The sequence below is a fragment of the Patiria miniata genome, unplaced genomic scaffold (genome assembly GCF_015706575.1).
Source record: "Patiria miniata isolate m_02_andy unplaced genomic scaffold, ASM1570657v1 HiC_scaffold_1, whole genome shotgun sequence".
Classification (NCBI taxonomy): Eukaryota; Metazoa; Echinodermata; class Asteroidea; order Valvatida; family Asterinidae; genus Patiria; species Patiria miniata.
The window spans coordinates 14,820,457-14,833,032 of NW_024037047.1; the positions used below are offsets into that span (position 1 = coordinate 14,820,457).

A 12,576-nucleotide genomic window follows, 5' to 3' on the forward strand; every position below is an offset into this window, starting at 1 on the left:
GCAGTCGAATAGTGGGAAGCACTTAACGGCGTTATACTCCAACACATTTCTTCTGGGTCGATAATGCAGGGTTTAATTGACGAGTTTAACTAAACGCCTACGGCACGAGTTTTAATAAACGCATATTTTGTTGAAGTTGATACATTTGTGTATTTTCAAAATTTCGATTTTTCTTTTCCGAACGAAATTTAAAGGAATAATAATGTCCTGTAACATTTGCTTGTTTTTGTAGGCCTTTATACGGTTTTAAAATGTGGTTTTAGATGGCGTGCTCCAGTTTGGGGCTTCCCGCTTTTAACACAAACGTTGAGTTTAATTAATTGCTTACTTGTCGTGGGCCGATTTTTCTCGTGCGATGTTTCATGCTAGAAAATTAACAATTCAATTTGAAAAATCTATTTTTCAAGGTGTCACAGCCAAAAAGCACATATACACCAACTTTAAGTGCCGTTTTAAAGAATCCAGCACAATTGTCTCAACAAGGAACCTTTTTTTAAAACACTAAAAACTCCATGTGTTTAACGAGATAATCTCCCTCTATTGATTATGACAAAATAATATAAAACCTCCTACAAAATTCATCAATATTTAACATTTTTGAGTGCGTGAGAAAAGGGAACCTTTTCCCCTTTCAGCCTTCCCGTGCGTTACAAGAAACGCCAGTCAGACATAGGCGTTCCGAACGGCAACCCAGCAGATGCTCGTGTGCTGCTAACGCCTTTTTGTGTCGTTCATACCCGTATCAATGACGCAACCAAACTCTTTCACAAAAACTGGTATTAACTGGACCTCTCAATATTGCAATAAGTGCTTCCGTTCAGTTTAAAACGAGAAATTATCACTGAATGAATCTTAAAAAGTTGTCACACAACAAGCTGAATATGCTACACCATCCAAGAATTGTTTGGATTGCACTGTTACCGTATCACATTTCTGAGACCACTAATATCCGATGTCTTGTCGACCGTCATGAATGTGCGATGCTTTACGAGGAAGCGATATATCTGAGGCTATGTTTGCGTGGAAGTGCAGCTACTGAACCGTGCGTTGACACGTTATTAGCAAAGCGCGCAGCGACAATCAGGTATCATATTTACCGATAATCAAACAGTTTGGTGTGCATTTACACAGAGAGCAAACGGTGCCAGTGTTGAGTCTGGATTCCGACCCGTGACGACGCATCACTAGTAGGCAATTAGTGGTTGTTAGGTGCGGTGGACATAACAGAAGACGAGCCGTGCTGGGTTTGTCGTTTGATCGATTGACGCATGTAGCACATACGCATGCGCTTGGGAAAATGCACGCTAGCTTGGCGCGGTTCATTGGCGATAATTTGTGGGAGCGGCACAAGAATGTCTGAAAAGGTTCAAGCTCAATATTTGTTTTTAAGTTTGAGTTTTCATATGTTGGTGAAGCTAGTATGGGCTGCGGACAGTGGTCCACTTTATTTATGCGCAAGTTCTGCGATTTGCCTATAAAAAGTAAAGTCTGTCACGAGCCAATGGATAGGATGTCAGTCCATCGCAGGTTACTCTCTAGCTAATACCGGTACCCATTTATACTCCTGCGTGGAGAGAGGCAAGTAATTTGGATGTAGTGGCTTGCCCAAGGACACAGCATATGACCGCAGCTGTATTCGAACCCCTGACCCTCTAATCATGCGTTACGAACCCTAACCACTAGGCCACACTCCCCTATGAAAATGTGCACTGTAAAACTAGCGTCAGTATTTTTGTTTAAAAAAAAGGTTTGGAAATCTATTCATTCGCGCACATTTTGCCCTGGAGGTAACTTCAGCACGGGACAAGTCCAGCACTGCATGGGCAATGTCGAGGCGGCGGTTCGGTGGCCTGTAAGGACAGAGAGCCTTTCACTGCAGGTTTAATCACCGCGCCTAGAAAATAGCTCACTGATCGCCTCGTATAGCCTTGATACACCTCATTAAATGCAGTGGGATACACAGATACTTCGCCTCTCCATCAAACCCCAGGGAGGCATGAACCGTGGGACTGACATTATTTCCCATGCTTACCAGCAATTCCCTCTACTCCAAAACCGTTGACTTTCATGGTTGATTTTGGTCTTGCCAGTCGGACAGAGGGGCACCAGAAATATATTATCCGTTCAAAAGTCCACAATACCGTATTGATATTGTTCCCTTATTTGTTTAGTCAAGCCAAAACATACAGTGGTGCTTTTCCAAATATGGTGCACTTTTTTGATGTGTCAATCTATAACGAAGTTGCAAATACTTGCATCCTTATTCATCCGGCTGGTGTACAGCGCGTCCCAAAACACCCGCATTATTTTTCTTTCTTTTTTTGCGAGCCTCTGGCGTCGGCGCCGAAACACATACCGCCAGTTTTATACAATGTTAAAGCTTGGAATCTGAACTTTATCCCTGGCGAGTTTTAGTTTGATCTTTAACAGAGTTTAAAAATATTCGTGTTCCAATAAAACACTCAACCGATGTCAAGGAAAGTCTATGTTGCGGTACATCAGATGCAAACTTGAGCCACACTTTGAGCGCGCTTTTTGAATAGGTACATACGTGAATTTCAAACTTGAACTTGAAACGAAGAACAATATTGTGAATTCATTTAGTCAACAGTCAACGTGGATCGAAAAGAATAGGAAACACAGAAAGTAAAAGGCAACAAGATCGTCACATCATGATGAAGCATTTCCACATTAGAAAAAGAAATGTGCATGATTGATTTTCCTTGCAATCGGTCGGTCGGGTTTGTTTTTTTACATGCCTTTATTTGAAGCATTTCAATGCCATTTTAAAAATCAAACCAAAACTTACCAGGGATACAGTTAAGATTCCAAGCTTTAAAATGATGTAACAACAATGGCGGTACATGTTTCCGCGGCGATGCCAGCGCCTCGCAAAAAAAAAATGTCACGGGTATTTTGGGACGCGCTGTAGGTAGGCGAAATATATTTCCGGAGCTGACTTGAAATTAAATGTGTTTGTTTATCTGGACCTACCACTGTAGTTTCTCATAACAATAATTTCCGAAAGTATTATGTGGTAACAACTTTGCGCTCTAGGCCTATTTTTGGAAATGTAGTACTTCATTGTTCGTACAGAAGTTTCTTGACGTCAGGACCTGCACTGGTATTTTGATAACGTCTCAAAAAAATCTTTTGTGGAACTGTGACACTTTATTGTTGGTATAGAACTGAAGTTTGTCGGCCTCAGGATCTGCCACTGTTTGTGTTTTGGTAACAATTTCAAACAAAACTGCTGCTTTATGTTTGTGAAATATCTGCACTGACGTGTTTGCGTTAATGTCGTACTTTGTTGATCGTGTAAAGGAATTGGGAATTTAAGGACTTCAGGTTACCAGAATGCTTCTGTATCTTACACTGATGAATTTAGCCTTTTATTCGTCTTAATCCAGTGATTGCAATAATGAATCTTGATTGCTTAACGTTTCAATTTTCAACCCCCCCCCCCCTTTCCAGTTTCCCACGCCATATCCAATATTCCGCCTAAGGCGGACACAGCACATTTACCCGTAGAACATATGATCAAGAACACCAAATTTTGCGAAAAATATTGGATGTATTTTGTTTTCAAATTTCCAATGCAAATGCTATTGTTTTAATTGCTCTGTCGAAAACACATGTGAAAACAGACCACCTTTGTTTCCAATTCACTAACAACTTTTGAGTAGCATCTCGGAAAGGTTTCTGAAGACCAGTTTTTTTTTTAACCTAAACACGCGAAGAAATAGTTTGTACCTAACCGTCAAAAACCAATTAATAAAGGTATATTGCATGTGGGTTTGGGAATATTTTCAAATTACCTCTTGAAGTCAGATAACCAATCTACCATACAAACTTTAGTTCATTCAAGTCGATGCATTGGATCAAACGCTATGCTTCATCGAACTCAAGTCATAGAACTCAAAATCGTCGTGAGCCACTTTCCTTGAAAAAGAGAAAGCGCAGTTAGAGAAACACACAAAGGATGTATTTCCTTTGTTCAATAAGTACATGTTACTTAGTCTAACGGTCTCGATCTGTAAAGTTGATAAATAAAAAAAAGAGGCCCAAGTGGTTTTTTAAGTCCCGAATTGTGATTGCTGTATCTTTTGAACAAAACATCCCAATGAAACCAACTAAAAAGCTTTTGGAAGACCAATTGTTCTACTCAGCAAAACATTAGACACGATTTTGTATACTACCTCCACTTTTCTGAAAACATGCCCGATTTTTGTTTGACTGTTTTTTGTGTGTGGGACATCCTGGGTTTTTTTTTTAATGATGTTACTTTTAAGTACCACGGACTGTAATGAGGGGTGATCAAATTAACCAATTGTAGAATAGATGTCCATGTAGATAAGACAATTTACTCTCATATTGTTCATGCTCCTTTCATCCAGGAATTCAAATTTTGACGGTAAATTTCCCCTCAATCCAACGTAGTGTAAAATTATATTGCGCTGCAAAGGACTTTTACAAACTCCCTCTAACCGTCACGATTTTACGCATAAATGAGATTTTCATTATTAATCAATCATACTGAGGCCTAATCTGTGAACATACTGGAAGTTTGATGGCTCGGGGCCGTAGTGTGTAATAGATGGCCAGTGGAAGGCTGAATTAAACACTCAGTTTTCTCGTTGTTAATGTTCTAGTTCCGTAGGCCACAATAATCGACACTTTTAGGGTACCAGCGGTGCCTTTTGACGCCACGATCCGTAGTGGTGCGTTAATTACACATTTGCCTTTTGGGTATGGTTCTTGGAATATGTTTCAAACCATCAAAATCGGGCGTTGTTTGAACTTATGTCTCAACATGACGTGAAGGACGGAATACATTATTCATTGAAAAACATAGTCTGTACGTGTGAAGACAGCTTTAGATTGTACCATTTCAAAAACGACAGTTCACAAGAGTTTTTGTTTCACGAAGTATCAAAGGCTTCTAAAAGATCAGACAGTCTGTCTTTCACTGTCTAGAGTTATGAGTTATTCCCCAAAGTGTTGTATGAAAAGAGCAGCGAGGATCTAAAAAAGAAAAAAAAGGGGGAAGAAAAAGAAAAGAAACACATGCGTCGCTCAAATGCCGCTTCAGATAATGCAGCGAAATAAAACCGGCGAAACTTGTTTTGAAATGAATTTCTATAATCATGACTTATTTTTTTTTTCTCTCTCGTTTTATTTCATTTGTACAGGAGACCAACTTTTGGGACGCTTTGACGTAACTGTGACGACATTGCAGCCGTATTTTTTACACAAGAGAAAAAGGTCATACGCGCTTCATCTGGAGACACCCACTTAAACAAATGCCTCGAGCGGTTATGAATTTTTGGTATTTATGTTTGGATAGGACAAAACAATTTCAAGTAAACAAAAACACCCATCACGTTTTGATTCAATACACAACAGAGGATACTTGTTGATGACAATGAGCCTATATTTACCCAGATTGTAATGGTTATTAGTCGTATCCTGTTTCAGTTAATTATTATTTTAGTAATCACGAATTCTAATAAGGATTTGAAACCACAAATGTTCTTCGTTCTGTCATAAACAACATTCCTTTCTTGATAAGTTCATTGCATGCCGAAGGCATATTTGTTGTAGTCTTAATTTTACCAATCCTATCAACAAGGTAGTTAATTTACATGCAAGGACGTGACCATATAACTTTCGATGTTCAAAATAATAATTAGGAAACAAAAATCTCTCAAAATCGCCTACACGTTATTGGATATACAGGGTGAATCAGAATGATCTGGACCCAAATTAAAGAAAATATTATAAATATGTAGCAATTATCAAAACAAGTGCAAATGAGATACATATATAGGCTGGTATTTTGGACATGATATTTGGTGCACGTTTCATGTATATCCATTGTACCTTTTTGAAGAAAAGCGCTAGCAAAGAACACACGCTTAAAAACACTAGTCGTGGTGACTACTCATATGAAACATTCAGTATTTTTCTCAGTAAACCGGTTCTCTATTTGCCACCAAAAAAATCGTGAACTTGGGTCCAGATCATTCTGACTCACCACGTAATACTGAAGTGTTAAATCACTTGATTCTTACTAATTTAGGCTTGAATACACATTTTGTAGACTACTGATTGTTAAATCTAAATTTTCAAAAAATGACTTCCCTTTACAATAAACAAAAAATAACGTCTTGCGTTAAGGATGATTTCTCATGGCGTGATATTTCGCACTTCAAATTTGAAAAAAACCTCTAGTCTCAATCGTGAATTCTCCCCCCCCCCAAAAAAAAAGATCATCCTCAATCAGAAAACCCTGTCAAATTTACCCCAGAAAAGAACGGTAAATGACGCTCCGTGACTCGAAGATGGTGCGTGTTGTTATAAATAGCACAGGCACCTATTGCAGTAGAGCCTTAAATTGAGACATTCCTGCCACACGTGACTGTACCTAAACCACGTGTGCGTTTTGTTCAGTGCATGTACGGGCTTTAAATTGATTGGTACTGTAATTTCATTGGTTTTGTTACTTAAGCTATTAGTATTTTACTAACCCAATACTTTCTTGCCACAAATGATGAATGACTGTCATTAATTTGGATTAATTTTGAAAATCTTGATCTGATGTTTATCAAAATATTGTTACTGGGAAACAGCGATCGACTTGCCCAGACGTCTAGATATTCTTTTTTGTGTTAATTGATTATATTTTATACACAGAAACGTTTAAACATGATTCAACTACTATTAACTATATTACACAGAAATTAAATTGTATCTATCTATATATGAAATTATTAAAGTAAAATTGCCTTTGTGTAAACTGCATAATGTCGTGTATGGAGACTTTGTACGAACAAAACAAAACATTTAATTAAAATGAAATCCTTTCGCCACAACAGATCTTACAAAATACGCGACACGACGTGCTGAAAAAACTCAAAAAAGATTGCTAAGATTACCAAAACGAGTAACTTTGCCTTTGATGTTCAATTCTTGTAAATAATTATGTAGACATAGACGGGAGTGTTCTGCCTCCATTGTACAATCCTTCATTGCAATTAAATACTTTTTCTTTTGTCATTGTATCAAGTATTTTAGAATCCTTCTCTTAGTTTATGAAATAACCGTAAATAATGTAAATCATTGAGCTGATTATGCACTCGCTTAGACCATCAACATTTCTTTCATAACTTTGCTTTGTGAACAATGAAACTCTTAAATTTATCAAATCGGAATCCCCCAACAATTTTGCACTTTGTCATGACGGCTTTGCTTATCGCACCTGTATTAACACAACATCCACAAAATCGTTAATCTTCTAAAGGAAGATAATAAAAAGGTGTCAATAAAGAAGTTCCGGGGGGAACATTTTCTGTGAAATAATTATTATTTAACACATTCAAAACTTTGACTACACCAGCAACCTTTTATTAACACTTCTAAGGGAACAACATGTCTTGGCCGGTTTTAAACAAGTATGTTTAAAACCGGCTAGGGGCCTGGACGCCGATAATGACCCGAGCCGAAGGCGAGGGACATTATCGGCGACCTGACCCCTAGCTGGTTTTAAACGTACTTGATTAATATCGGCCGAGCACATATTTATTCTCATTCATAAGTTCCGGTCAAAACGTCAAGGCAAGTCACTAATTCACAGTTTCCGAACTATTATATTCAACAATTGTACCTCAGGTTTTGTGAAACACCCCTTTTTGTCTATTATATGTGCCTCGCGTGCCAAGGGCTAAAAATCTCCTTTATAGAGATTGGCGCGCGATGTGACGCAGAACGCAGCGGTGCAGGAATAAAGTGTTTTAAAAACTAGTTGGTGTTTCATCAACCGCTTAAAACCACCACGTGGCGGGCTCGTGACCAGTAGAAATGGTTAAACTGTCTTATGTATTTATGAATAATGGATAAATCAAAATGATGTCAATGATAATCCTTATGTTTTGAATCCCCTCCAATTTGAAATACTCATAATTTGAAATATCCATCGTCAGTATAATGTTTGGCAGTTAGTCCCGGCAATTACTCCAAAGTACTTCATTAATTCTGTCGGCTACGATTTTAACTTCATTTTGTCACAACCATGAATTTATTTTCAAAGATATTGCTCTCTTTAATAAGTAAAATATACCAGACGCACATTCCAATTTAGTATTAACGATTTCCTGAGTTTAAAGGCTTATTTAGGGAGTGTTAGAATCCATCTGCTTTCAGTTTACTAATTTGTAGCATAGAACTGCGTAGGTTTATGGGCTATTACTAGCTTGCATATTATATTTTTCAAAATGAACGCCATTACTTAATATATCAGATTGTACTTGCGAGATTGAAGATATCATTAAAATAGTAGGACGAAAGTTAAATCTGTGAACCGTTATGCTGTGTCTTTATGAATGTGTTATGTGAGGTAACAACCATTGCATGGGAAAACATACTCAGCCTGATTTAGCCAGAATATCGAAAACATGAAATATTTCAGAATTATGTACTGATGAAGTATTTTTTTTTATAAAGGAGGTAAGCTGCAGTGTGAAGATGCACACAATTGTTTTATAAGCCTTTCTACATTTTCAAAAGGCGCTCTTGTTGAAAAAGTTGTCTATATTTACATTTTGTGAATCTGTCCCAATATCCAATGTGAAAGCTGCTCTCTATAAGGCCTTTTTATCAAGGATTCCTCAAAAGTGCCCAAGGGACTGTAGCTTCAAAGCCTGAGGAAACCTGCAGAGAGAAGACAATGAGAAGAAATTACAGTTTTAGAGGTGGGAGGAAAACCCAGTATTTATTCTGAGTAAAACCCACCGAATCAGGTAGAGACTGAAAATCCAATCCAGGACAGGAATTGAACACGGGCCACAGCGGTGGAAGGCGAAGACAGTAACCACTGTGCCAACCTGATAATCATATTCTCAAATTTGAAAAGTTTCAAAGGTGCAAGTGGTTTCTAGGCTTGCTTTTTTAGTTCTGGCAGGAGCTGCTACATGTCACTTAGTGGTCAGTCAGTCTGTCCCCGCCAAATTGACCAATATAAGGCCCCGTAAGTTTTGTTATTTTCAAAAAAGCAATCAAAATCAATTAAATAAAATAACAAACGTTGTTTGTAACAATTGAGAAAGATGTTTATGAACAGTTTGTAAATTGAGGCGAAATATGTGCAGAAATGTTATAATCACGTGGTATTTATCAGTAATCGCTATAAATCTAGAGATACATCTGAAGTGTGATGTTCCATATTTGCCATCGGCGTCGCATTTTTGGGCGTCGAATTGTTAAGCTCGGGCAGGGATCATTTTGATAGATTTCATGCAAGACTTTCATGCAAGACGGCCATAGATTATTGCGCACTCGCATTTGTTTTGTCACAAAGTGGAATTCGCTAAAGGTTGGAGATCACTGAGAAATTCACTGTTTGTTGTAGTCTAATCGAGCGCGTGGAGGACACTCAAATGCATACATTTCATCTGCGGTGTTTTGCTGTGTTTTCCCCCATGAGAAATCAGAGTTGCTCCCGAATCTGTCTGTCGTTACCGAACAAAAGACGGGTGGCTTCCGAAGAATTCCATGCATACTTTTGACTGAATTGCCCGGACGTCTTAGTTATTCGGAGACAGCGTCTATTATAGTAATGACTTCTACGATAAAGCGAAATAGTATTCTATTACCAACTGAACAAAAGGCCCAGCCGCCCCCTTACAAACTCCTCTCGTCTTATGAATTCCTGAAATATTTAGCAAGTGATGTTTTGAAAGAAGATGTTCCAAAGGACGCCAAGCTGCATTTGAATTTCTAAAGTCCATCGTTTTTCAACATCTTCAATGCTAGAGTCTTCTTACTGTTTTGAAACCGTACAAAAGAATCTGTGAATTGAAAGTTCGGGCGAGTTTTGAGTGAAGCTGGAAGTTTGGAGAAGCACTGGATTTGATTGTTGATTTTTAAAGGTAGCATACAACACTTGCTTTTGCTGTATTTTACAGAAATGGGTGGATTTGGGGGTTAGAAAAACCAAGAAAAAATGTTGTTCTTGTAACCACCCTGATCCTACTTTAGACGAAACGGAGCAGTTTATTGAATTACGGGAATTGTCAGGTCAAGGAACCAGGTGGCTTGCACCCCTTCACGGATGTGTAACTAACTATGTAACCGATATGTACACTAACTAAATTGGGTGAATTTGGGGCAGTATTTGAGAAAAAACGTGGGGTGTCCCAACGATGGTTGGCCAACTGTCGTTGGAAATTGATACAAACATTCCACTTGTCTTGAAAATGACAGGATACCAAGTGGCTGCCATAGTATATTTCATACACACTCAAGAAAGGTATTTCATTATCAATTGGTAGCTGTGTGTTTGATGTGTGCAAATGTTGTATATTACCTTTAATGTAATCGACCAGATTGAATGGGAACAAAGAATATTATTAAAGTTGGTTTTAAACGTGCTTTTTGGTGTGGCACCTTGAAAAAAATATGTTCAAATTGAATTGATCATTTTCTAGCATAATTCGTTCTGAATAGTGTGCGCAAATTCTGAACTGGAGCGCGCCATTTAAAACCAATTTTTATAACTGTCTAAAGGCTTGCAAACACAAACAATCAAATGTATTTGTTATAGGACAGTATATTCCTTTAAATTCGTTCTGAAAAGAAAATCTAAATTTGAAAAGCTGGTGGAGGAAAACAAGTCACAGCGTCACTCGTCCGTCTTTCCCCTTACAGCATAAGGCGTTAGAGTTTGCGAAGCTCGTTCCTCACACTGAATTCATAAGAATTGAAGTGCCCATTTCACAATATTTTATGACATGAACCATGCAATGAAGATGGTGTACCGTGTTGTGCAGAATGAGTTCTGGGAACTTGGAGCATGACGTCAATTATGTTTCATTTCACGAGTTGCGCACCGTCTGTTTATTAGCTTAATTTCATTATAAGTCGGATCGAAAACATGGCGACGAAGATCTGCTTCACAGTAATTCAATTTTGCCAAGACTAATTTTTGACAAAGCAAACAGGTTGGCCCTCGCTGAACACCTGACGAGTCTTGATAACAAGAACCCTGACTGATAGCTACAAGATGAAATCAAGCTACATCCAAATAAATGAGAAAAATATAAGCCTCGGCGTTGGAGCTTCATTGTGAATCCCTGCTGTTCAATTTTGTCCCAAACTCCTATTATTTGTGGCAATCTATGGACCATTCCATGCACGTGACGATGGCCTCCTTCAATGGATTATTTGTGGCAATCTATGGACCATTCCATGCACGTGACGATGGCCTCCTTCAATGGCGAAAGCATTGTGCTGGCTATTGAACAAGTAACTGCCCCATGGTGGATAATCTGAACGATTGCTGGCATACTGCTTTCGCCATTGATAACGGGGCCGACGTGAGTTGCGGTTGGACTTGTCTATTGCCAAATATGGCTGTTGCCACACCCCCTCCTCCCCCACGGTGTGGGGTGGGGTGTGGGAGGGGGTCTGTCTCATCCCTGATCCAATTCTGTCACATTCCCCTATTTTTGCCACCCGACATGTGACCCGGTTGGACTTACCGACGTGACTTACTCAATGCAGCCGATGAGATTAGAGTTTTCCAGCCACTTCGCTCCGATCACAAATCAATCAAGCGGTACTGCCTGGTGTTTTCTTTCCATATACTCGTTGACTATCGCTGGCGGTATTAGCGCCCGACTCGCCGGCCTGAGAGTCCCTGCGGACCGGCTTGGAAATCAGTAGCCCTCCCGATGAAAAATTCCCTCCTTTCCTTTTTTTTTTTTATTTTTGACTCGGCTGTAATCTCTTGAATTAGTTATGATACGCTGCCATGTGTTACGCACGCTACGTTTCTCCTCAAATAAGATGTTTTATTGGATCGGCAAGTGCGAACAACTGGGAGGTGGGGAATCGCGAAAATTTCGAAGCCTGTTTTTGTAAGATGGTCTCATTATCTTCTTAAATAGGGTGACCGACTTCCAGTATTTCTCCGGTTTCTACTTCCCTCCTAGTCTGAGTATCACCCGTTATCCACGGAGCCAAGTTTCCTGTATAACGTCTGATATGGCAAGCATGCGATCTCGCGCCTCAGCCAATCGGAGTCGACTTTAGTAAATCGTGACGTCATTTCATTCCCAAATAAGGACTAAACGATTGATTGGTCAATTCGAATGCAGTGTTTTGTGATACAACAGCCAGGCGCGTATCGCGTAACATAATACACAGCGCGTGACCACAGCCTTTGTTGCTGTGTCTAGGCAACCTCGTTTCCATGGGTACGAAATCTTGCTGCGCCATGTTGTTTCCAATCATGCCTTGCGCGATCTCAACCACTGGAATTGTGTAATTTAAATGTGTCAAAATATGGCACATTATAATTAGGCTGCAGTTTATCCGTTTTAGGTGCCGACGCCATCTTTAAAATGTTGAAAGTTGTGATTTGAAGAATCAATCCTTTCAAACATAAGGTTTTGGACGTTGCGTTATTTAGCAAAGATTTGTATTAAATGTACGTACCGCTTTCACGGTCCCTTTACAACCGAAGATACATGGGTTTTTTTTTAGAGAAAAAAGAGGCTGCCATAATCCATATCGTAC

At 39.0% G+C, this 12,576-nt stretch overlaps 1 protein-coding gene across 1 annotated transcript in view; it reads left to right on the forward strand.

Moving 5' to 3' along the window:
* The window catches only part of LOC119723581, a 29,280-nt gene extending 23,462 nt beyond the window's left edge, over positions 1 to 5,818 (forward strand). Inside the window, exon 2 of the mRNA XM_038194307.1 lies at positions 5,193 to 5,818. The gene's annotated coding sequence lies outside the window, so the exon portion shown is untranslated. The remainder of the gene's footprint in view (positions 1 to 5,192) is intronic.
* Positions 5,819 to 12,576: the final 6,758 nt, after the last annotated feature.